This window comes from Motacilla alba, chromosome 1, assembly GCF_015832195.1.
Source record: "Motacilla alba alba isolate MOTALB_02 chromosome 1, Motacilla_alba_V1.0_pri, whole genome shotgun sequence".
Taxonomy (NCBI): domain Eukaryota; kingdom Metazoa; phylum Chordata; class Aves; order Passeriformes; family Motacillidae; genus Motacilla; species Motacilla alba.
In genome coordinates this window covers 104,224,276-104,248,774 of record NC_052016.1, presented here as the reverse complement: position 1 = coordinate 104,248,774, position 24,499 = coordinate 104,224,276, and the positions used below count along the sequence as shown (strand labels likewise).

The window sequence follows — 24,499 nt, the reverse complement described above, 5'->3', positions numbered from 1 at the left end:
AACCACTTTGTTGCAACATTTTTTTAAAAAAAAGATAAACAAAACCTCCTAGCCTGATGTGAATTATTTATTCTTCTCTTCAGCATTACAAGCCAGTGAATAACAGTATAAAGAAGCTCAGAAGCATTGAATCCTGCCAGCAGTTTTCAAGATACAGCAGGAGAGAAAACCTTGATCAATAATAAAATATCATTATTTGTACCAAATTGCTGCTTAGAAATGCTAATTGTGAATCTTATATGGAAGATTATGTTAAAATCCAGAAAAATCCAGATGAAAAGAGAGAAAAAGTAGTTCTTGTCCCCAGAAGTTATAAGAATAAAATCAGAGATACAGGATGGATTCTGTTTGATGAAAAGCATAACAAAACAATGAATGCATTTCCAGGCCACACTGCAGAAGACATATCCATAGCAGCTTGAGTGCTGCAGGACATGCTACAGACCCACAGTTTTTCCTTTAGTAAAGTATGACTGGCCCAGGTGAAGAATTGCCCTAAAGGTGTTTTGTTAACTGTGCTAACTTGGGCTTCTGCACAACCCAGCCCACCCCACCCCCCGAGCAGTGCTGCTACAGCCAATAAACAAACACTGCTCAGCATTTTCAGTGCAATAATCTGTTCTTTTTTTTAAAGCAGATACCTCCAAAAGTCAGTCATCTGATCAGCCTGTTGCACTCTGTCCACATTCATGTTATCACAGACCTTGTGGGATTGTCCAAAATAAGGGACATAACAACCAGTCAGGTAACAACCCTGCCAAAAAGCACTGCAGTGGAGCCTTGCTCAGAGAGCTTCCATGCTGGAACAGCAGTATGAAACAGGTATTCTTTCCAAAGGGCTTTTCAAAACAAAACCTGTGGTTGTCTTTCCAGCTCCCTTTTCAGACTCTTCTGCTCCAGTTGTTAAAACAGAAACGACAGTGGCAGAAGGATAAATGTGAATCAAACAGCAGTATCTCCTACAAATAGCATTCCTCCTATTCCTTTGGCGCACTCACATTTTGAATGTGCAGCTCTTTGAAAAAGCCTTTTTTTCACCAGTACAAAAAAAAAGGCTATCTGGACGGCTCTAGAAAATACAAAGAGAAGACAGGGAGAGTTTGATTCACAAGAACACATCCTTTGTTTGATATTGGTACAGCTGCAGCGTGTTTTCCCTGGGCTTGCAGTGACACCGAAGCAGCACAGCTGACCTCTGGAAGAGGGAAACAGCTACATGGGCACTCTCGTGTTTCCAACCCATGTGAAGTGTAGCAGCCACAGAAAGAGAGCTGTTCCAGCACAGGTCTGACAGTGCTTTGTTTAACTCAGAAAAGGGAGCCTCACCCTGGCAGTGTTCAAGGCCAGTCTGGAAAAGGCCTTGAGCAAGATGGTCTGGTGAGAAGTGACCCTGCCCATAGCAGTGGGGGTTGGGACTAGCTCACCTTTAAGGTCTACTCCAACCCTTCAACATTCTGTGTTTCTATAAGAAAATAGAACAGAGTAACAGAACCTTTTGTCTTTAGCACTAACGTGGACTGCGTAAATTGAGATTATGCTCAAAAGCAACACTGCTCCCACAGAAAAAGTTCATTGCTTATTGTTTTAAAGGGATGGCAGGGGAGAAGAAGAAAAGCCTACTCAAGGGAATACAAGAAAACTATGTACATCAATGCCACAAAACTGGTAGCTAATAGCTACCTGAAAACAACACTTTGTTTTGGAATACAATTTAGCTAATAGCTACCTGAAAACAACACTGCTTGGAAGCTGGTAGGAAAGTCCACAGCTAAAGGCAATGTGCCTGGCTCTGATTGGAATTTTGATTTGGTTGTTTTGTAGGGTGGTTTCCCTACTCTTTTTTCCTCTCCCTTATTACTATAAACAGATGCAGATGATTAACAGCCTAGCTGTGAAGAGCTCTGGTAGTTTCAGCCCAGAGAGTCTCCAGGCAGGGCCAGGCAGAAGGGGTTACACGATCTCAAGCCACTGCTTCCACAGGGCTCACAAACTGGACTGCATTTTCTTGAGCAGCTGATGAAGGATTAAGCCCAGCAAATGAGTACAAAGGGTAATTGTCACATCTTAAACCAGCACAGCTAAATCTACCAGTGTTTATGAGACAGTAGTTTATGTTAAAGGTCCAAACACCAAAGAAGCTAATCACTCCTTTTAAAAGACTTCTCATTACATTCCAAGTAAGTGGCTTTCTTACTCTCTTAAGAGTTTATAATTCCTTATGCCACTTCTGCCTTTTCCAACAGGATACTGAGGGAATTAATTCATTAAAACATCAAGATCATTTGAAGAATTGAAGGAAACAAACTGCTGCAAAAAGCTAGAACAATTTGTTAAAAATTGTTTTCATTATCCCACTTAATGGAATAATGCACTTGAACAGCAGAGAATTTTCTAGTGGGTTATTCAGGAGGAATTGTTTTGTGCAGCTCATTTCTGTATTACTATTAGAACCTTTCTCGAGTTACTTCAATGTGAGGGCTGTATGCATTTCTATTTCATGGCACATAATGTCTGCTCATAATGCAATGCTGTGTCACTCAAACCGTGAGAAAATGAAGTCATTTTTAGAAGCACTAAATACTTGAGGAAACAACACTTCATTAATATAATCACTAAAAAGCAAGTGATTGGATTACCCCAGAAGACAAATTTCAAGCCTAAAGTCGCACCTTGTACATCCATGCATTTATATGCATATATATGGAGAGATACGTGTGCATGCACCTCTGTCTAGGGAAGGGTTCCCTAGGAGCACGGGTGAGGATCTGGAAAGGCTCCTTCCCTCCCCTCCTTCTACTGTGCGGCAGGAACTAATGCAAGGCAGCTACCTGGAGAGAAAAAGGAGCTTTCATAGCATATTTATAAATGTTAAATGGCAGGGAAAGCTGCTGAGAGATTCCTCAAGCTCGGATCCTCATTTTCTCCTGTGTGGCCATCCCTGGGACACGGCTGGAAAACAAGGCAGCCATTTTCTCATAAGCTGTTACACTCAGCAAACCAGATTGAAGAGCTCGATAAGCTGCTGCTCTCTTCCTGCAGCGATCGAGGGCAAAAACAACCCATCACCCACAAACAGGTACAACCACAGCCATCTCTGCGCCCCTGCCATGAGCCTGAGCAGGCACGGGGAGGGAGGGAGGGAAGGGGGGATGGATGCATGGATGGATGGATGGATGGATGGATGGATGGATGGTTGTGATCACATCCACATTCCTGGGCTGTGCTACCCTATGTCTGTGCAAAGCCTGGATGTGAACACACCCACATTCCTGGGCTGTGCTACCCTACATCTGTGCAAAACCTTATGGATGTGAGACACGGTGCTGCTTGCTCATGGTTTTGTGTTTCCAAAAATAAACTGCCAGTGTGAGAAAATACTTGGCTTTTACAGAACCTGCGTCTATGAGATACTGCCCCGTGTGGAAAAAGCCTCCAAACCTTGTGGTCCTTATGGAAGAGTGATTTTAATTACATTCAGCACAGGTACAGATGCACCTGTATGCACACACATACACGATGCAATTTTCATAAGCAACCTGGCTGTAAGCAATTTCTCTCACATGTAAGTAACCTCACTCAAATAACTTTTTTGGGAAACAGACTGTCAAAAACAGTGAGCACCCCAACTCTGTACAGCATAAAGATCGGGATAGTCAATATAATAGCCTGAGCTCAGCAAAATGTGTTCAGCCTTAGCTATGCTCAAATCTGGAAGAAAAAAAAAATCCACTTAAATGATGTCAACAGAGACAACTAAAATCCATCCACTGAAGTCCCCCACTACCCTCTGCAAGCTGCCTGCCCAGCCCTGGCTCTTCTTTCCAACACAAAGCCAGGCTCTAGCCAGACCCCAGCAGGCAGGCCAGACCACCCAGCCAGGCCCAAAGAAGTCCAGGAAGTGGGGTACATGTCCCCATTTGGCCACCCCCAATGGCTTCTGCTTGGCAGGTCTGACTGCGCTGCACTGGGCTCCTTCCATCTGGATGGAGGCTCCACAAGCAGAAGGGGATTCCCTGAAGCCACTGAAGTCCCCAGGCCTCGGGCTCAGTTCAGCCCACACAGGCTCTGGTGTACGTGCCTGGCCTGGCTCTGCGGGTGCAAAGGCACATTGAATTAATTCATTACATCCAGCTCGGACATCTCTTTCCAGTGGCTGTCCACAAAAGATAGCAGCACAATCCCATTACCTAAGCCAATCACCTTGGTCAGCTTTAAGCAATTTTGACACAGGCTATTAGTGGCCAGGAATACCAAAACTAGGACTGCTGTCAATACCACGTGTTTTAAGTACTACACCTAGGAAGTTTCCTTTTCTCTACAGAAAACAGAAGAACAGCCAAGGAGATGACACACAAATGAAAATGCCATTAAGACTGTACAAAACCTAAATGTGAGAAAAGCACACCTGAGCTGCCAAAACCTAAGACACTGCCTCTGCTTTGCTTTTCCCAGACAGAAGCAGAGTCTTGCTCTGACCTCTCCCTTCCTATTGCCTGCCTCCCTGGGCCACCAGCAGCTCTCCCCACCACCTGCTGCTGCTTCCATGCTGGGCGAACAGCAGCAGCTGAACTCAGCAACGCTAACAAGACATTTTGTGCCACAGTACCTGATCCAGCTCTTGAGCACAAGCATTAATTTTGCCCCTGAAAACTCTGCATTTGCAATTTCACACATGCTCACTAAGGATGTTAAAATTGTTCCCAAAACATCATTCCTAATGCTGCAAACTTTTGTAATTGTTTCCCAAAGTTACTACATGGCTTTGCAATGAGCCTAATGTAAAGGATGGCTGTACACCAGAGATGATTCTGGCCAGCTTTTTAAGACAAAAAGTCAGAATAAACACAAGTAGAGCACCAGTACTTAAAACATGTGATACCTTCATCAGTCATCACAACTACTGAAACACAGCCCTACATGAAACACAGTTCTACATGATTAGCTGATGAAGAACATGTTTGTTCTGCGGCCATTGATTTTTACTGGGTAAAGTAATAAGTCTTGTTTTTCTGCCAAGTATTGATGCACCAAAGCATTTTAAAATATCTTTTATTTTTAAATGCAAGATAGCTTAAGTTTTAGAGTAGAAAGTCTCCTCACTCCACTAAAATGCAAAGTATGTAAAACCACAGCTCTATCAATCATGTCAACTGTGCTAAAAATGCCTTTCTTTTCTTTTCTTTTTTTTTTTGCCACAAGACTATGATATCATGTGCAGGTGGTAACATCTAAAAATGTATCACAGAAGACATATGTAAAACCAGACTACTCATTTTCTTGATCCAAACAGTAAGTAGAAATGAACCCATGCTAATCTAGCTCATACACCTCTCAGCTCTAGAGGCTTCTCACTAGACCTGCAACCCTCATGCTGAAACTGTTTCCAGAAATGAAGCACACAGTTCCCTACACCTGTTTCATACCATCAAACCAGATAAAATGGCTTGATCTCTTCCAGGAAGGAAGGAGTTCAGCACTGGATTGAGGAGTCAGACATGCACCATATGGCTAGAAAGGACAGGAAGACAAAAGTGAGGGCTGAACCAACCCTCTCAGTGGCAGCAAGAGTTACACTGGCTCAGCTGTGTTGTCTAATCAAGTATTCTAAATCAATTAAGAGTGAAGCCAATTTGTACACATGAATCTTTGTATTTATAAATGAACCTAAATATTCCACAGTAATATTCCATACGGTTTATTTCCTGTAGTACATGGACAGATACCAAGGACTGACTGAGCTCATTAGCCATGAAAACATGCTGTTTTATCAGGCAAGCTTTTGTCCAACAATACAAAAAAATGAGCAGTGAGTGGATGAACCCTTCCTGCCCTATAAAACAATGGTTCCCCATGCAGGAATGTCAGTTAATTCCAGTTAACAGTAAACACGCTCTCTCGGTTGTTTGGAATAGTCACCAGGTTTGTAAACAATCCTCATGCATCTTCCCAGAATACTACATTTCTCACAGGTTTTAAAGGAAACAGAAAGACGCTTTCTGTGTGTGGAGAGTATTTTCCCAGGTTTTAGTTTAAGCGGTGATGCTCAAGCAGAGCAGGGTGGCAGCATCTGCAGGGGTGATACTCCACAGACGCCTTCCTCGCTGAGTCACTCGTCATTTAATGGTCCAGGACAGCAAGCTATAGCCTGTCCCAGCACACCTGATCTGCCCGTGCTTTGCTTTCCAAAAGGTGCACAGCAAGGTAAAGCATTTCAGCTGTGACTCAGCACTGTGTATTAATAGCCAGCCTAAGCTTATTTAAGAGCCTGTGGCTGCCATGTGTCAGGGCCAGACTGTCGAGCTGGCTGGAAGCTCCTTGCGCATCTTTCAGCACCGGGCAGCAGCACAACAGGGCTGGCAGTACCCTGGAATGGGAGCACAGCTCAAGGAGAAGGGGAAGGAGGGCAGGACACTGCTTTTGAATTGGCTCAGGTCAACTGCTAAGAGTTGGATTCCCTCGGTCCACAGGAGGAAGTGGAAGCTGAGCAGCTGATGAAGTTGTGAAGAATTTAGGTGTCTTTACAAGCTTTGTGCAAAGCGAGTGGAACAGAAAGCACTGCACAGAAGAATCTTGTGTGTCCTGCGTGCACATACATACCCACGTGCAGAAATGAAGCGCATGCTTTTGGTCATACTGGAAAGCACAGGGAGGTAAGAAATAAAGAGAGCCATCGTAATCTGATTAGCTGTGTAATTAAGACTAAACTGGGAGATCAATGAGGGAAACTGTAAGGAGGGTTTTTTTCAGCACAGTATGCTAGAGAAAAAATGAGAAATCTGGTGGAAATCTAATGGGATAAAGTAACAGATGGTAGGTGGACACCCAAGGGACATGAAATATGCTTAAAGATGATAATGGCTAACAATATGATTAAGAGTACATGCAATCTCACAATGCACTGCATGGAACTGAAATGTAAGTACTAAGGCTATAAACCCCTTAATATTATAGATTAGATTTACATACTTTTATAGACACCTACAAGACAAACAGGAAGAACACTAATGAAAAGGTTCTTTATAACACAAGTATCTGGGCTATTTGAGGGAATGGCTTGTGCTGCTCTCTTGAGAAACTGGCAAATAACTGTCTACAAATACGGTACGGGACCACAGGACATATATAACAATAAAGAATTGACTCACTACAGAAAAGAACAAGTACAAACCACCATCACCCGAGCAATCTGAGGCCTACCTCACACTACATCACTCTACTGGCCTGCAAGGACCCTGGGGGGAAAAAGGTAGATCAAACCCTACCCATTTTTTCAATCACAGCTGTACCAGCAACTTCCAGCAAAATCTTCCACATAATGCACTGTTCTCCCACTTGGTACACGAGCAGGAGTAGGGACTGTGGTATAAAACTGGACACACAAGCAGGTCCAGTCAAGATGGCCACTGATGCTCAGGCACTGCTTTCAGTTTTTTTCTTGTGCACCAGCAAATTTGTTACAGCAGTCTCATTAAACTCTGGTGGTACTGTGCCTTCTAAATATTTGCCAATAATTAAATAACACCCATAAACAATACAGCCCAGCTGTAGAATTGCTTATTTCTCTACAATATAAATGAACATTATGTATAAAAATGCCAGGTAACATTATATATAAAAATGGCAGATATATACAGATAGATAGGTACATAAGTACACAAAACAGTGTCAAATGGAGTAAATGAAAATGATAAAATAAAAGATATAAACCAATGCTGCATTTATTATAACCCAGTCATTTATGTAGATTTATTTAAAAATGTATCTGATTGCACTCACAGCACTGATGAAGACAACAGTAATGCACTAAATATCATTAAACACTTAAACTAAAATTCCTCCTTGATTGTCCCTACACAACCGCTTTGATTTTATTTTGCTACCCCAGGACAAGAACAACCTCATAACCAGAAGGTCAGAAAATTCCTACCCTGTTATGAGAGCAAACGAAATAATTTCTAAAAGCAAGAGTCCTCTCCCAGGCCCAGTCCTGCTTTTGGCTCTCCCATCTCCAACTGGCACTAATTTAAATGAGGGGACGGTAGATTTAGCACTTCAGCTGATATCAATTACTCTTGTATCACGCAAAGCACTCCCTGAAGTAATCAAGAACTAAGCTGCTTATGGAAGTAGTGTAAAAACTGCACTCGAAATTAAACAGAAGCCAGTACACAGCAGAGACATAACCATCCCCTCTGTAAGAAAAAGAGATTTAAATGGGCAGCTGCATTCTGCATCAGCAGAATTACAACCATTTCTGTGAATGGTTTTAAGGTGCATAGAGAGGTCACTGTGTTCCACAGATTGGGTTACAGCAAAGCCAACAGATAATGACTACATAAAAGAAGTAACTGGGCACTGGACTGCCTTAAAACAACTGAAGAGAAACAGAATAAGCCAGAATGCTGCTGACCCTGATGCAGCTTCAGAGCAAGCATCATCCTCCAATTTACTCACTACTAACTTATGAAAACTTCCCAGTGTTTGTACAATCATAAAATAAAAAACAAGTCCCAAACCACAGATTTAATTTTTTTTATCCTAGCACAGGAAAACGGTGGCAGGTAGCGGAAGTGGGCCCAATTGATCGCGATGTAAGGAACCAACAAGAAACAAACTCTTCAGAAGCCTAAGTTGTAACAGCTGTCTTGCACTGTTGTGCTTTTGTTTGTTCTCAGGATTCCACCTCAACGGCTTCTGCCCAAGGACAATTTTGTTTTAAGGATGCTTAAAGCAGTACTTGTCATATAGGGCAGGCTCACTCAGCTGAGCAGACAGCTCAAGCCACTCAGGCCCCCCTCTCTCCAAAAGGGCAGATATAGATAGGCTTCCTGGCACCTTTCCATCCTACAATTTCCTACTGCTATTACACTGATGATTCAAATCTAATTTTAACAAGCAAGCAAGCCTTCTGCTGTCAGCAGCCATTGTTCCAAGACAGAAGGAAAATACTTTAAGCACATTTTCGTGCCTTTCAACATCTGCATTCTTGTATTGCTTTTGTTCCTGGAGAGGGGCACAGAAGAGGAAAATAAGGGGAGCACTTCCCAAGATAAGGAGCTAAGATATCAGTGTTGTCACTTATCATTTCCTAAACAAATTAAATTTTCCCAAACACTGCATGGGTGGCAGAAGGGTATTATTCATTTAAGGATTAATGCTTTGAAAACCTAAAAAACTTGCTACTATAACAAAGCAAGATTCAAACCATATTCCCTTAAGAACACATAAAAACAATGTTTTTTTTTTTCTTTTTTCAAAAATAGAAAAATATTTTTCACATACTTTGGTAAAATTCAGTCCTACACAGCCGCAATACTTATCTTTTTAAATAACTAAATATATTAGTCTCTTTGCAGCTAAGTTTGTGTATAAATGAAACTGCTTTACCAATTCAGAAAGAATAAAAAAATCCTTGATTATATACTATCTCACAAGATGCGACCACTCATCATGTTTCTAAGTGTTGGCATAAGAGATCAGAAAAAGGAAAGTAATTTGAATATTCTTTTCCATATTTTTAAGATGGCCTTCAAAAGCCAAGTGAACACAGAATAACATGCTGAGTCATTAACCATACAGCAAAAGAAATCATGCCATAAAATCTGCATTATCAGTGAAAAGTTGCAAGGGGCAGGATATTCACTGAACATCCTTAGTTCTGAAGATTACTGTAGAAGAAGGGCATAAACTCAGTTCCAATAACCAAGGATAAGACAAGCACAGAAAAGTCTTCCAGGTAAGGAAGAAACAGGCCAGTTTGTCCTGAGTTACAGCACATTGAAGTTAGATGAATGACAAGTCTTGATGTTTATATTGTATGATTTTAATAAATCTACAATAGAAGATTAAATATATCTGCAAGTCTGCTAAATAAAACAAATGCTATAATGTGGTGCTGAAATATGCAACGTGTTTTCATTACCTAGAATTCATATCATAGAAGGTTATTTATACATTGGAACAGGAAATATTTAATAGCAGTTAACAGCCTAAAAGGTGCAGAAAATGCTACCTGTGCAATACACTACTGTACTGTTGTCTCAATGGCAGTAGACAGAACACAGGGATCAAGTGTTGCAGTCCCCTTAGACAGACATTGTGTAACCTGCCTAAGCTATTTAATTTGATCTCTTTGTTCAAGTCAGTGACATTTGCATTCATCCACATTCAGCAAGTTATTAATCTAAAAAAAGCTAAGGAGTCTTTAATTTCTTCTTGTCTCCAAATTCCACTTGTTCTTCTATAAAATTAATGCCATAAATAAAATGTTGCGTTTAGACCTGCTGTGATACTGCCAGCCAATTCTGCTGCAGGTAAAGGTCAAGGAAAAGTTTATTAAAAAACAAAACAACATTGTTTTTCCCAAACTCCCTATATTAAAGAACAGTGCCAAGCATTTAAATAAACTCCCAACATAGGTCAGTCCTTAATGGGGTTGTAAGTCAGCTGTGTGTTTTAAGAGCTAGCCTTTGGAGCATTACTGAACTATTTCTTGCACAGCAACTACTGTGTTGCCCTCCAGAAACCTGTGACCATCATCTGAACTAAATAACCAGCCTGGATGAGAGCCCAAACCCTAACTGAAGGCCTTAATAAGCACAAATCCAACAAAAGACATAAGTTACCTCCTACCTCTACTGGGTTTCCTCAAAAACACAAGTTTTGAAACTCAAACATTCAATTCTTGCATTTAACACAATGTTCAAACACTGAAAGAAATTGTATTTTAGAAATTCATTTGAGGTGGATGTAAAAATTTCAGCTAATTCCTTGTCTCAACTTCAACGAATATTGGGGAAATAACAAAATCTGTTTCCTGTTTGAATTCTTCTTTTTCTTATTTCCAGTGCATTTTTTTATTTCCATAGCATCAAAACAAAAAGAGCCTTCTCATATCATAAATCTTCACATGGTTATTAACAGATGATGGCCAGCTCATAATTTCAGTCTTCTTTTAACAAAAAATATTGGATTTTATGTTTTTCTACTATAAAAATTAGCTCCTGCAGAATCACCCAACTATTTCTGCGGTAAACCCACAATCTTAGAGCCCCTGGCATGAATACCACTCACCCACGTTGCACTCCCATACCAGCTAAATATCCTCCATTCCACAGGGACAGCAAATACACTTTTTATTTGTTAGTCTTGTAATCTTACATCAAAACATGGAATCACTGCCTGGGAGATTTACATGCAAGCTCTACAGTATGGCCACAGAGCACCTTCGGGATACACAGATGACAACTGCTGAAGGAGCTTCAGATATTATGGGCTTGCACAGATTAAAACAAGAAGACATCACCTTGCTACTGCTCATCACTATCTTTACAACTGAGTAAGGTAACGTGAAATAATGAACGGATTAAGAGCACAATAAGAAAATAAAAAAACTACCACCAAAGACTTCCTGGAGACCAAAGCAGGGAAACAGGAACAAAATGGAGCTCATATTTAGCTCAGAAAACAGCTCAACATAGCTTTTTACAGTGACTACAACTGGAGCCAGTAACTGCTGTATTTGCTTATGGATTCAGTCAGTATTTTAGGGACAGCATGCAGGACAGGCTTCTGCAAAAGTAAGCAAGTACTTCCCATGTGTTATTATCATACAGAATGACCAGAGACATGGCCCTGGGCATCTGGCTTCAAAGCAGAGGAGATACTGCAACCACTGCCTTCCTCATGGCAGGCATGCGTGCACCCAAACCAATGGGCTACTCTGGATGGATGCTTAACACTGACTTGATAGATACGAAGTTGCAGACACAAGATCTTGGGATTTAATGCAATGAAAAGAAAAAACAGAAATACAAATGGAAAGCAAGGTATGGCTTGGGAAAGTGCAAGATGTAACATGTTTGGTATGAAAAAAAAAATCAGATCAGTAATAAGGAAGGTATGGAAAGAAGAGAGAGTACACTGAGATATAAATAATGTAGGAGGGAATGTGGGCAGTCAGTCTAGAGAGTAGAATTTTAAAAAAGAAAAGGACCAGGAATCATGATAATAGAAAAAAAAATATTCTCTACAGATTTAGGAGAACCTGGACTCCTAAATCTCCTAATTAAATGAAGGTGGGTCTCTCAAAAGCAAAAAGTTGAAGAACTGACATTTGAGTAAAGAAAGATAATTTTTTTTACAGGTGAAAAATGGTAAAGTGGGCAAAGACATAGTGGGATAATTCTTTACAAATATCTAAAGGAAGAATGTGCATAGAAAAAGGATGACATTTTCTAACAGCTATGGTAACTCAAGAAGGAGTACATAGAAAGTGGGGGCTTTTTTGGTGGTTTGTTTTTGTTGGGGTTTTTACATGACAATACCGAGGAACTAAAAGGAAAGGCTTTTTGGAGGGGAATGACTGTTGGCCTGTAAAAAAAATGCCAGAGGGAATACTGCAAAGATACTGCTGGACTAAGTAACAGAAAATGAACTGATGGGAACAGTCCTGCACCAGAAAGAGGAATGCCTTGGACAATGTAAAAAACCACTTCCCAGCCTGCTTATCTGTACACTGTGCATACAGCTAAGATATATTACCTGAAAATTTGTGCTCCCTTTTTAATACAACAGTAATGTACTTTATTACTGATTTTAACAGGCTTTAATAGGAGGAAGCATACATTCAATTATTTTATTACATGCTTTGAATATAAATGGTGAGCATCTGCACTCTAGTTTACTCCTTCCATCCTCACGCTCTCATAAAAACAGCACTGGCACATTTTAGAATTCAGAGCAGCCCTCCCCAGCCCAGCCGCTTTCTTGGCTGGTTTGCTGGGATCTATATATCCAATCTAATTATTTTGATTCCCATTTCCAACCCTATCAGTGGTGCAGTGGTGCAAGAAATCAAAATGCCAGTCTCCTGAATGTGTTAGAACCTAAAAGCTAACAGCTACTCATTTGCAGAGGCATCACTGCATGGCCCAAAGCCCCTGTCACCAGGCAATTTACGTTCAGGGTTCTGGATGTGACTCGAGAGGGGTTTCCCAGCACACCAATACAGAGCATTTCATATAACATTTCAGATATGCTACAGGTTGTTGCATCATCTTATTTTGTCACAGCATAACTGACAAAAAAACTCCCAGCAATGCTTTGTTCAAATTTTGTCTCTTTTTAAAGACTCAAGTCCTTCTTCTTTGTTTTCTTAAAAGGCAAAAAATAGGATCATACAAGTTTATCTTCCCTTAAGTGATCAGAAGAGAGAGTCAGCAATAATCCTGCCAAAACACCTACTACCCTCTCAAATCAGGGGGATCATATGTTGCTCAGTAGCTGAATTTCCCAGTGGATCTTTTCTCTGCTTAGACGCTGTCCCCCTCTTGAATTACAGTCTTACTTAGATTACTGATGCTCAGCACCACCAAAAATATTCCCATTCATTTCTCCAGCTTTTACAAACATGATAACATGATTTGTGTTTAAATAAGCGTCACCGTTTTTACTTTTTATTATGAATATCATATGTTTGGCAAGCTGTCTGACCTTCCTTATGATGATGAATGCCGCAGCAAACAATTTGCTGTATCTTTAAAGAAATGGCCAATTCAATTACATTATGCCAGAAGCTTTCAAATCCCTCTCTGCCAAATGTCTTTGCTATATCCTGCCACAGACAGCCCATTTGTATTCCAGCACAGTAGGACACTTGTTTTGTTGAAGCACACAGTTCTAGTTAGGTACTATCAACAGAGCAGTATTTCAGTTCTCCAGCTCTGTGCTCCTTCCACCCCCTCTACCCTCGGTTATCAGGATTTTCAATTTTACTGACCAAACGTGTATGCATTACTAATTATGGGCATGAAATGCAGTAGTTATCGACTGCTACAACAAAATACATTAGTGGCCAATTACAGGAGTTCTTGGCAGCAATGGTTATCATTCTAGTGGATTTAATCATTGCACTTAAAGTGAAGCTTGAGATTCCCTTTGAGATTACACCACTAATTGCTTCTGTTTTGCCAGTTACTGCATGAGCTGTTTGCAAAAAGGATCACTGAAGATGCTTTCTAAATACGGGAAAGCAGCAAATAGACAAAGCCTCCTGTAATGAGTGTCCCCCCCAAGTAAAACCACAGTGTCAATTTATTCATGCCACAATTCTCCTCTCCGATTCATATCCCCCCTGTCACCTCCTCTTTCTCTCTCATTTCTTGTTATTTGGGCAGACAGTAGCAATACAGCTGCATTGCTATTCATGTGAATCATGCCACACACTATCATTTATTTATGTAGATACTGAGAATATTACACTGCAAAAATAAAAAAACCCAAACTTCCCTCTATCTTCTGTATTTGCAGAGAGGATACTGCTAATTATTATTATGATTATGACAGAATGTTTAAATGGTCTTAGACCTTAAAAGAAAAAGGGAAAAAAAAACCTCAACTTAGGCCAAGTACATGAATTATTACATGTACAATACCATCCTAATAGGCTTCGACTCTCCAGGAATTCCTAAAAACAAACACTCCTCCTCCCAAGGAATTTGTAATATAACATATTGTTCTTTAAAAGCCCACATCTACTTCCAGGTTGTCAGTAGTGATGAATTATCTGGTTTACAGCCTCATAAAGCAAAAGTGTCCATATATTTTAATACTGAGGCCCACCTCAGGACTTTGGTACCTTTCATATGTAGTGATATACAACTTTCAAACATGAAAGAAAGGCATCAGGTGAAAAAAATAGATATAATTGTCATCAGCATTTTAGGTGTGATCAAAATAAGTAGTCTTTCAAAGACAAAAAGAATGGGGAAGTATTACAACTACAGTTTTGTTAGCAGAGAACAAGCTATTTTAATCAATAAAATTGTTTAAATAAATTTGTTTGGCTCCTTTTCATGAAAAATTTAAGCATCTAAAGCTTTCCATTATTCAAACATCACTCTGAACAACAAAGAAATACTCAAAAATAAAAAAAACCTCCAACAATCCTCAACAAAAAATTTTCTCTTGAGATTAGAAAACCTCCTATGCTTGTCTCAACAAACACCAACATTTTAAGGATTTCAATAGATGCTAGGTTGCTAAAACTTTAATTAGAAACTTAATTGATCTCTGTGAGAGAGATACTGTAGAGAAAGTTTTAAATCCCCAGAGACTTCTACACTATAAACAGCAGAGCATATGACATCTTTAAAAGCTGTCAGAAACCATACACTGTGATTTACAAAAAAAAAAAAAAAAAAAAAAAAGCAATCTCTGTGAAATTAACTGCTAAAAGAAGTTGAAAAAGCTTCATCCTATGGTATCAACAGGCTACAGCACCAGCACCAGTCAGCTCCACTTCAGCCTCTGAACAGGGCACAGACTAATACCTACAGATCCCTGGAAAAGAACAGAAGGCAGCAGAGCGAGGTTACATCCCTGCCACACTTCTCTTGCCTCACGCCCAGATGCAGATTTGCACAAAACCAGTTGATCTTTCCAGAGCAGCAGGCACAAGAACTGCTGCACACAGGATGCTCTCAAAACCAAGGCCAGTTCATTTTCATGCTTAACAGAGAAAATCTTGCCCCAAGGCACTCAATTTCAAGTCTGAATGAGAAAATCTGTAGGTGATGCAGTAACTACAGTAACTGGCAAATAATAAACTGGGTAAAACACCTAGAGATCAATCCTATATTCATGAAGGAACACACTACACAATTCAACTGGATTATCTCCATTTCTTAGTTCAGTATTCTTGACTTCTATCTTATTAGACAACAATTAAGGATAATTTTCAAGTACAAAGTAACACAACACTGACACAGTATCTTTGTCATTCTACCTACAGGTCCTCCAGTCCAGCAGAATGACTGCCTTTCTTTTGTATGGGCAAGCTCCTGTCTCATGTACATAGGCACAAAATCTAAACTACAGTTCCAAGAAGACTGCAATTTTATCTGGAATTTCTAATGCTGCCTTTCAAATGAGGAAACAGGAAGAAATCAGGAGAAGAAAATATTCCCAAAATGAACAGCTGAGTTTATGTAGCACCCAAAATACAAAAGGTTGGGAAATAGCTGCCTTTCATCACTGTCAAAAGCAATAGACTAAAATATGCAGAATAGGACTGATAACACAGGAAATAAATGAAAACATTTGCTTCATGGTAGCAAAGAAGTTAAAAGAAACAAGGCAAAAACCTCTCTCAGAGGTCCCTGCTGGATTTAAAACAGAGCTGTTGAGTCAACTGGGATTTCAAAACATGCCACTATCATTTAAGAATACTGAACTTCTCTTCTTTAATAAACCTTCCACCTGTTCACTAGTCCAGAGACCTAACTCCTAAAACCATACACAGCAAGTGCAAGGCAAGGAACCAGAACTTCAATGAGAACTGCTAAAACAGGAAAGCAACCAGTTACTTATAGTGCAGTCTCAGGCATTATTTGTAATTCACCTAACTTGCAAAGCAAAGAACGATAATGCTAAATGCTACCATGATGTATTTCTTAATGAATTAAAAGTCTTGTGTGTGCATAGCTCACAAAGCCTGGCAGATTTTTAGGTTACATATTTAATTCTCTTTAATATTGAAAGCAATGAGAGACATTTTTGTCTACTACTCTACTGCAGGGATAAACACAATAAATGCTCTAGAAAAATGAAATACACTTTTTTATGCAGTGATGTGATGGATACCAATTTGCAAGTTCATGAATTAAGTAGAAGAATATGAACAAACCACGGCACAGATTTGGAATAAACAACACTGGTAACAAGTTTAGACCAGATTAAATTGAGAGACTTTCAGCTGGTAGGTATTGTTTTCAAAATTTAATGTAGATACCAGTAAGGATATTCAGCTTAGTAAAGCTCTCTAAAACCAAAGATAATTCTTTTAGCATCAGAAATACCAGTATGAAGAAAGGCTCCAGCTCCAGCTCTAGCAACTGTTTCAGAAAACTCAATTAACTTGCCCATTTTTAAAAATATGTTACCAGTAGAAACAACTTTTATGTTATAAAAAATGTATCTGCTTATTAATATTACAGATTTTTCATATATGAATATGTATGATTCAATAAATGCATTAAATAACAAGTAACACATCAACGTACCTTTTCAACATGTAAAGTAATTTTTCGCAACCAGAATAATGCTTGGGTTGCCAGGAAAGAAAGCTATGTGGATAAATGGAAAATACTCTTCCTGCCTTTCAGAAAACTGTGTAGGGACTGGGGGACTCCAGATACCAAGGAATGTCTACCACATGCCCCCTCCAAGCTGATGAAGAAAAGCTGTCCCTGTTCTGTTTTAGTGAAATCACACCCCAATCAAGACAATAGTTTTTGTCTCAAAAAACACCCCTCATGAAACGAGCATTCATCCTTTCCAAGTCAACCTTCCACGAGGTCATCTTCTCAGCCTTCACCCTCTGATGACCTCATATTTAACCTGGCCTGACCTTCAGTCCTGCTGAGTCTCAGTTCCTTACCACGATTACAAACCAGCAAGACCAAGTTAAGCTTTAAGAAACTCAGACATTAGTCTGAAGATAAATAACTGCAAAGGCTACACATCAAAAATACCAAGAAATCCTGTTTATAAGATATGTTTCATTCTACAGAGACTTCAAGGGTAGCAATAAAAACAAAACATACTGCAAAGCACGGAAGGCTCTATAGCACATTTCCCTCACTTGCAGGTAGCCCTACCACTTCTGGTCTTTGTCAATTCAAAAGCCAAAGTATTGTCTAAAGCTACAGCAGTAATTAGGCATGGAGATGCTGAAAAATATTTCACAATCTTAACATTCTGTAAAGCTGATTTCCACTAAGTATTCACTTACTCAGGTGCAAGAAAAGTCAAGGTCCCCAGCTTGCCCCAGATTTTCCCTTCAAGCCAGTTTTATCCTTAGGTACCTGTGCACAATAAGAAGAAACAAATAAAAAATTAATTTACATTATTGCTCAGTCAAGTTAATCTCTTGATTATATCAACTTTTATGGCCTCAACTTAGAAATTCAGATCTCCAGTTTTTCTCCCAGGATTATTTCTCATCAATATGGTTAACCTGAAACAAACTCAAAGATGTTTTCCCCATGTAAAATAATGGGTTTTATTTCACCAGTATATATATATATATATATATATATATATATATATATATATATATATATATATTTAGATTTACCATGACTCTAAATGAAAGAGTTTTCTGTAAGAAAACTCATGTAAATTCAACCTAATAGATGGTGGGATTGGATGGTTTAGGTATATTTCATCACTTGTTTTTAGGAGTATGAACACAGAGCACACAGTTAAGCCTTTGTTAGCCATATATTTAAACTACCTTAAAGCTGTTAACATGTGACAAACAAATCCTACGTATTCAATTACTGCTTTAAAAACTGAAAGAAGGTTCGTGCACAGGTGCACTGTCACTTAGTTAAGGAGCTCAAAAAATAGAGTTATTCTTTCTCCTGGCACTAGTATGGATTAAAAAAATATTTTCAAAATGTGCCATTCAACCATATGGAATCAATTTTTGCAGACATATGGAGCTCCAATTAAATAAGTGTGGCTTTGATGACACAAAAGTCCACCTGCACGTATTCAAATTTTCCAGAATTAGACCATCTAATTTAGAGCAGCCCATTTAACAGTAAGAGAGTAGAAAAGCAATGTATTTGATATGACACAACCTCTGTAACCAGTCTCCTTAAATAGCAATTGCAGCCTTACTTTTGACCATGGTAAGGATATAATCAGATAAGATTGAATTAGCTCCCCTAAAATACAGCTCCAATTACATCAGATCAAAAGAAAAGCATTTTTTGTCTTCTCCATCATGCAAGTAAATATATAATTGGGAAATTAGGCAAGGTACAATTTTTCAAAGAAGTCAACAGAAATTAAAAACTGACTGTAACCATACTTCCTAGATTTTCCTAGGTTTTTTGCACTTATTTTCCCACAAGAAATGTACAAAAAGCATGCCATTTAAAGAAACAGAAGTCAACAAGCTATATACACACATCAACACTCTAAATAAAATTCTAACATAAGGTAAGTATCCAATGACATGGACACTAACAAACTTTTAAGGTAAGCTCTACAGAAGTTTTTTTCTGTTTTTTTTTTCCCCAAGGATTTGCAGTTAACTGGGCACCCTTGTTCAAATCTAGTTTGTCTGACTTTGTATTAGGTGATAATGCACAGGTTTTTTTTCCACAGGTCCCCAGCTTCATTCAGTGAATACAGTAGCTAGAAGAGAGTCGTGAAACTCTACCCAGCGGCTGCATTCCACATGGTCACAGCACAGCTCTACACACTCACTGCTTCAGGTTACCCTGTGCTTTCCAGAACAGGAACAGCATTCTGAGGACATTCTTGGACAGAGATCCCTTTGGTGCAGCCAGGTAACAACACACCCCTGCCAAGGGCATCATGTGATCCCAGAGACAAGAAAACTTCAGAATCAGGAGCATTACAAACTTTGCTGTTCAACCAGGTTCCTAAAACACTTTTTTTTCAGAGTATTTAGCTTTCTATAATACCTTACCTAATTTCCTGGAGAAGCTGTATCCACCTAGTTTCCTAATTAAGGTGACACACATCTCCCCTCACTTGTGAGCTGCCTCATTCACTATCTGTCTTAGGGTTTCTACAACAAATAAAAGCAGGTTTCCAGAGATCAGTCCTTCTTTGCTGCAGTCTTCATACACACCTGTTCCACTTGGAAAGACCATACAATTCTGAGATCACAGAATTTAAAACTGTATCATAATGCAAATGTCCGGGGAGCTCAGTTAACAGATTTTAGACAATCTTAATTATGTGCCTTCCCAGCTTTGCAGGACTTACTCTTTGTAGATCTTTACTCAAGGCAGCTTTCTGAGCTTGGTTTTTTTTAAGACAGTAGCCATTGAAATGGAGAAGCTCCATCTTGCTCAATACAGATACCCAGTCTCCCTTGAAACTTCTCATCCAAGCCTTATTATTGCCAATCCCGTGGACATGTGCTACTGCCCCATCCACTCTTGTCTTGAGGCTCAGTTTCCTATTTGGGATCCCAGTCCTGTCTCTCTGCCTCTTTTCAGTGACCACTTCATTCTCAACCACTTCATTATACGATACATTGCTCCCATCCCATAACCAGAGTCCCATTAGCTTCCAGCTCTCCCGTGCCAGCATTCCTTTCAATCTCTCAGCTTTCTGCACCCTTCACAGATCTATTCGTTTTTCCATATCTCTTTTCACCTTCCAATGTTTTTCCCACTTCTTTACTCCCCCACTCACTTCCTGTGCTTCCCTCTTGCCCTGACAGTTTCCAAATTTCTTCTCAACAACTAACTCCATGTGTTCTCCTGGTTCCTACACAGTCTTTGTGATTAGCATGCCACAGCCACGGCTGCTACGCTTTGTGCAGAACTCTCTTCTAATGACGGGTGTTAAAGAGATCTGTACAAGGGCTAATGAGCAGGAACACTTAATTTCAGGATCCTAGAAGAACTGGGGCAGAAGAAAAGCCAAACCAGCAGTGCAGAAATAGAATTTCAGGCATTTAAAGACCTCACTACAGACACATATATATTTAGATGTCAAGGCACCTGTATGAAGGCTTTGTGGACTGTAGCTACTTCTGTCATGCTGTTAGATTAACACCATCCACTCTTTTAAATTTAAAACCAAAATCCTTCTCCAATGAACCACAATAAAGTTACTTAGAGTCTAAGTCTCAACCTAAACTCAACCTACATCTAAGTTAACAGCAAGTTACATATACTTTTTAAAAACATTTTTTCCAAAGAGAAAGCAGCCCTTGAGTCAGTCAAATACATTAAGTACTGTGGGGGAAGGGAAAAGGGGTTTTAATTAAAAACAGGGTTTTCTTGGCACTGTTTACCAAGGTTAAGTGTTCTTATTATTATTCTACAGAAGAAAGTAGACTGCAGCATACCTTCATCTATTTTTGCCAGAAAGTATGAACTAACCAAAGACATCTTCCTATTCTGTCTCGAACTTCCCTGCCTTTGGTGTGTGGGTGGGTTAAGAGCACTTAGGCTGAATTTAAGATGACTTTAGAATATTATAGAATACCAGGTTGGAAGTGACCTCTTTAATCGTCTGATCCAGCCTTCCATGGCAGAAGCCCAGCCTAAGTGAGAGGGCCCAGCACCCTGTCCAGACAAATCATACAAGTGTCCAATGCTGAGGAATCCCCAGCTTCCCTGGGGATATTATTCTAACAGCTGATTGTTCCCATTATGAAAATTTTTCCTCTTGTGTTCAATCAGCATCTCACCAAGAGTAACTTTTAATCATTACCCTTCATCTTTTCCATGGGACTCCTTGTAAAAAGGGAGTCTCCACCATCTCTGTAGCCACTGAGCCTTCTTTGCACAAGACTGGACACTCTCCATTCTCCCAGCCTTTCCTCACATGGCAGGTCCCCAGACCTTTGCTCATCTTTGTGGCCCCTCTCTGGACCCTCTCCAGCCTGTCCTCACGTTTTTGCACAGCGGGGACCAAAAGTGAGCACAGCACTCCAGGTGTGGCCTGGTAAGCCCGGAGTAGAGTGGGACAATGACTTCTACCTTACCTCTGCTGGTGATTCCCCTGTTGCCACAGCCCAGCATCCCGCTGGCATCCCTTGCCACAGCAGCACACTGTTCTCTCACACAGAACCCGCTGCCCACCAGAACACCCACTCCCTTTCCATGGGGCTGCCTCCCAGCTGGGGAGACACCAGCCTGTGCTGCACTCCTGGATTATGGACAGATCCCCCCTATGCTACTACTGCATTATTGCTACTGTGGCCATTTAAATAAGAGCATACTTTACTTAATGAGTACAGATGAATGATTCAGTGCTAGAAGTTTTCTGCTGAAGAGAAATTTTTAGTACATTTTGGCTCTTCCAACATTGAATCTAAAACCAAAAAATATCTCCCTGATTTAACTGAAAAAAATCCTGCAGAATAGTTACTTTTTTATATTTAAATAGCAAATTATCAAAAATATTTTGGGTACACTACAACAACATAACCTTTCCACAACCCTTTTTGTGTCCAACATAAAAATAATTAAGTATAAATTTAATATCATTAATGAACACAGTATTTACAAATAAATCACTCATTCCTCTGTTGAGCCACACTGAGTTAAGTACACTTTCATGCTAAAGTGGCATCTAATTATCTTTATTTGATCCCAAATGCAACAGGGAAATAAAAATGTTCAAAACACTTGGATCTTGCTGATAAGCACCCAACATTGAAACATATGTGTTAGGATAATATAAAATGGTATTTTTCCTTATTTCTTCAGAAAAGGTCTCAAACAGTCACATGAATATATCTAATTCATAGAACTGCTTGTTCTTCCACTTCTTATATTTCCTGCTGGTGTTGAGGGCAGAAAGAGATTTCGTTATCCTGGCTCCCATCCCCAGTATTGCCTGACCCAGGAAATTCACCACTGTCACTTCCCATGGAGAAAGGAGGACAGTCAATATGAATCATGCTCTGCGAACTGAGCTTCAGAACCTAACTAATGCAATGACTACAACTCATACAGAAGCCAATTATCACTTGTGATCTGAGGCATTACTCCAAAGTTGGCACTCTGAGTATCCTATTAATCAGTATAGTCAAATGGGTTTGCTAGCTAGGATAACAGGAAATTAATAACACAGCTATTAGTAGTAGATTGATTCTGAATTAAATAAAGAACAAAAAACCCGACACATACACAACATGAAATCCCTCAAAAAAAAAATATCACTGGTAAACTGATCAAAAAACTGTAGAACAACTCTAAGTACTTGCCTCCTTTTATTTTAGGAAATCTTTCTACTCTGATTTTTTCCCTTCCTCGCAAGTTCCTGGCATCCCTTGTACCACGATGTTTATATTCTAGTTTCCATCATCAGTGACATGAAAAATACACTTGGCTCACACCTACACATAGGTCCTTGCCAGAAAGCTCAAGACAGTAATTTACAAGTGAAGGTCCATAATTTTCCCCCAAAAACCACAAGTACGAAGACAAGAATCATCCCTTTCCCCACCTTGTCAAAGTCAAAAGTGCCTGTGCCTCCCCAAAGCCTGCAAGAAGAAGGAAAATAATGATTCTTACCATCTAATGGTTTCCTGACATGGAAAATTTACCATTGTAATGGTGACAGAATCATACAATCAACTAGTTTAAATCTTCCATGAAAGGATCTGGTGGGGAGGGTTTGGCAATAAAAAGGTTTTTTGCTTAACAATCTTTATCCAAAAGAATCTCAGCTCACCTCAGAACATCCCTCTTTATAGAGCAAGCAGATTTTAGCATCATCACTACAGTTGTGACAGTCTGGCTGGTGCTAGTTAACCTGGTCACACAGGTAAATCCTAGAACATTCTGGGATTATACTTTATACAGCCTACAGCCAATACAGTTAACATTTCTTTGATCCTTGAGATTCACACTTAGAGCTGAGGGAGAGAGGAGGTGTTGATACTTTCAGGAACCACTAATTACAGGAATTCATCGTGAAAGGCATTGCTAGAAAGTAATAGAGACGTTTAAATATAAACAGTGCAGTTGCTGTCACACAATTGTCCATGAAAGGTTCAGTGCATTCTTCCACCCAGACTGATGATCTGTAAAGTATTGAACAGAAAGAAATTTTCCACAGTATAAGTCCCTTCAATTAAAACATAATCTCTAGCACATTTTTAGTATTTGATCTCAAAGTAAATTATCAGTCAGATCCATTTTAACAGTTTAATGTGTTATGGCCAGAATTTTTGAAAGATTTGCTATTGCATTTAGTCAGACAAGCAGAAGTACAGTCTCCTGAACTCAGTTCATTTTGAAAGAGAATTCACTCTGAATGGGAGCTACTGCTTTTTTATGGTACAAAATAAAAGTGACATTCAACTGGCCTCAATTAAAACATTAATGATCTACTCAAAGCTATTTGTCTCCTTTAGAAATATGTGTAAAACAACATGGTAAGTTACTAGTAGAAGCAGGAACAATATCCTGCTTTACTAGTTCTCTTCCTTGAGAGTACACAGTGGTGTAACAAGGCCTAACAAGGCCTTGGCCTAACAAGGTATGTTACAAATACCCAGGCTTACATTATAGCCATTCCCTAAGATACTTTTTTAATGACAATAATCACATAAAGCACAGGGCCTTTTCACAACCACCTGAATGTTTGGTGGTGGCCTGAGACCATCAACACCGGGAATTTGTATCTTACTTTTTTATCTGACCCTCCAATTAGACACTGAAGAGAAACCTTCTCTTTAAATCCTGTCTGGAATAAAATCTAGAAATCTGTACCCCATCCTTTATCAGCCACTTTTTCACTTACTAATTTAAGAGCAACATTTCCTCCTGTTGCACACTTCCCAGGAAGCAGCTATGCCATGAATATGTTATAAATACTATGCCCCTCTTAGGCTGCAGCTTTCTGAAAAAAACAAGACAACCTAATGGAAGCACTTATTTTTCTTTGCTTCCTGCCCACATTCTGGTTACCTAATACCAAA

General features: G+C 39.6%; 1 protein-coding gene across 3 annotated transcripts in view; it reads right to left on the bottom strand.

Annotated features, from left to right (window-relative positions):
* The window catches only part of TBL1X (transducin beta like 1 X-linked), a 194,077-nt gene that overhangs the window by 121,780 nt on the left and 47,798 nt on the right, over positions 1–24,499 (bottom strand). For 2 of the 3 annotated variants that reach the window (XM_038145931.1, XM_038145940.1), the window contains exon 2: positions 17,795–17,867. The exons of the other annotated variant lie outside the window; for it this stretch is intronic. The gene's annotated coding sequence lies outside the window, so the exon portion shown is untranslated. The remainder of the gene's footprint in view (positions 1–17,794; positions 17,868–24,499) is intronic. 3 annotated transcript variants of the gene reach the window in all.